The 2555-nt window shown below is 49.2% G+C and overlaps 1 long non-coding RNA gene across 1 annotated transcript; it reads right to left on the minus strand.

Moving 5' to 3' along the window:
- Nucleotides 1-5: 5 nt before the first annotated feature.
- On the minus strand, nt 6-2091 carry LOC121166939. Its single transcript, XR_005885509.1, has 4 exons — nt 1811-2091; nt 1088-1263; nt 608-820; nt 6-92 (listed from the first exon to the last, which is right to left on the minus strand). It is a non-coding gene; the product is annotated as an uncharacterized LOC121166939 (long non-coding RNA).
- Between the last annotated feature and the right edge of the window lie 464 nt (nt 2092-2555).

The raw sequence follows: 2555 nt of genomic DNA on the forward strand, positions 1-2555 counted from the left end.
TAGATCATCTATATATTTGATGAGATTCAATTTATTAAAATATTGGGTTTTCCAGTATATATTGGGTTTTCACCATATCTGGTTCTGGGGACCTGAGAGGGAAAGAGAGAAATCAAATGAGAATCTTGGTCAGGTCCTGCTGACAGCTGAGTCTGAAGGGCCTGCTGGTAGTGGCAGAGGCTAGGGCCAATATGAGCTCCTTCAGACTGCCATCTGAGTTACTAACAAGAAACAGATGCTACTGAAGAATTCTAAGTCAGGCATCCTGCAAATGCTCTCACTGAAAAGTCCATCCATGATATGGATAGATCTTTGTATGATGTATCATATTTTATGGGATCCAGGTATATTTTTCCAGGAGCCTCAAATGAGAAATGGACAACTAAGAGGGAAACAACGTGTTCAATGACAAATGTTTGAAAGGAAACCCAAGGTCTAGGGGCAGATCTGGTCCCTCATCCCAAGTTCTCATCCATGTCCCCACATAAGAGCGATGGGACATTCAATGTGACCCTGGGAGGACATGAGGGAGAAAGTCTTGGTCATTCACAACACCACAGCAATCAATACACACATCACTCGTTCCAGTACACCAGACCTTTCCTACCTTCATAAACGATCGATAGCACTTTACATAAAATTCTGGTGGATGATAAGAGCCACCCTCTGCTACCACATGTCTGAGTGGGTGGCTTCTCAATAGAATCACTCTGAGGGTGGACGCTGCCACATGATGGCGTATTTTGAAGGGAACACTTCGAAAGCTGGTAGGAAGTTACACTTCCTATGAAGCTAGGACAACGGTTTTTCACGACAAAACCTGAAAAGAGGAAAACATTCCTAAGAAGGCTCACAAGTGCCAAGGCCATGAGCAGGGTCTAAGGGGCACCCAGGCAAGCAGTGGTACTCTAGGGAGCTACCGTGGCAAACCTACACTATCCTCAATACACAAAGATGCTTCTACAAGCTCTACCTGGAGAAACAGGAGAATTCATAAAGGAGAGGCATGGGTACCGTGGGCCAATGGCTATTGGAATCTGCCTGAAACATCCAGAGCAGGTAAGTGAACTACCCAGCAAATACTCACTTCCAAGAAGCGCATCAGAAAAGAAGTATTGATGTTTATTAAAGATCATGGGCCGTGCACATGGGCGATCAATATCCTGGTAACAAGCTTCACGAAGTGCGCACCACTTAGGCCCCTTCACAGAGATATCACAGGAGGACATAGTGGATTTATTCAAGGCAGTCTTCTGGGATGCTCTGTGGAGGGACAAAGGGAAGGGACATTACTAAGGACAGATGCAAGGTTTCCCTAGCGTTAACAGCACATTGGAGAACAACAAAACAAAACAAAACAAAAATGGCACACCAGAGAAGAGCCCCTTGATCTCACCACCACAGTGCCCCGGGGTCCAGACCAGGCCCTGTCAGGTTGAACTAGAGGAAACAAGGTTGGCGGCTGAGACAGGACTCAGCCTCTTGTTGTGGAGACAACACAGAATCTGTGAGGTCAGAAATGCTACAGGAGGGGGCATGCATCCTGGGCCACCAAGGGCAGTGGTCCAAGGAGGAGGGCTGAGACACGGAGGGCCCTATGCCAGGCTAGAGAGTAGGGGATTCTCAGAGATGTGGGTGTCCTGGGATAGGCTGGAATAGGGACCTCCTGGGCCCATGGTGGATGACAATACCCACATCACACCCTAACCCAATACACCAATGTCAACATGCACACCCCTGCCTTTGGTGAGCCCTAACTATACAGAAGTGTACATCTAGATGGCAGCCACAGACACGCTTGCATACTTACCCATTTTGGACATCACTACAATCTCCAGATACTTCCCCCTCCTCCACAACCGCCTCCTCATCAAGCAGTGCTTCGCTCGAGGTGTCACCTTCCTGCTTTGCCTCCTTATCTGCCTTAGGGCTGCAGGGCTCAGCTGCTGCAAGAAGCACACATGGGGCAAGGTCAGGACAAGAAGAAAAATGGAAGCAAAGCTCTCACCATTTGTTCTGCACCCTCTGGCCTAGACCTGGCCTGGTATGTGACTGTGAAGTCACACCTGCCAGGGGAGAGCCTTCTTCCATGGCCAGCCTCATGCCTCTGCCAACCATCAGAGGGCCCCATATTGGACCTTGCACAACCTACCTCTCAAGCAGAATCTCATGTCAAAGAGGCCTGACACTCAGGGAGAAACTAGGACCCAGGAGGCTAGCTGTCTGACCCAACAGGGTTGCCCTCGATTGACCAGCTGGTTGAAGGGGCTCGCGGACTTGGGAACCAGGCCTTGGTGAGGCAAAAACCATGCACCATGGAAGACTTGCCTGCAATGGTTGACCTGCAGAGGACAGGTCAGCCTTGGCTGGAGATAGTCATACCCACAACTGGGCAAGCCTTCCAACATGACTAGTCTCATGAACTCTGTTAGCCTTCAGATTCCAAAGTCACCACACTGGGTTTACACTCGAAGGCTGGACAGCGGCCTGGGGTTGGTGACAATCAAGGAAAAATAAACCAGGCATCTGAGGCAAAAGCTGCTCTAAACATCGCA

The sequence above is a fragment of the Ochotona curzoniae genome, unplaced genomic scaffold (genome assembly GCF_017591425.1).
Source record: "Ochotona curzoniae isolate NIBS_2020 unplaced genomic scaffold, NIBS_Ocur_1.0 patch263, whole genome shotgun sequence".
Lineage (NCBI taxonomy): Eukaryota > Metazoa > Chordata > Mammalia > Lagomorpha > Ochotonidae > Ochotona > Ochotona curzoniae.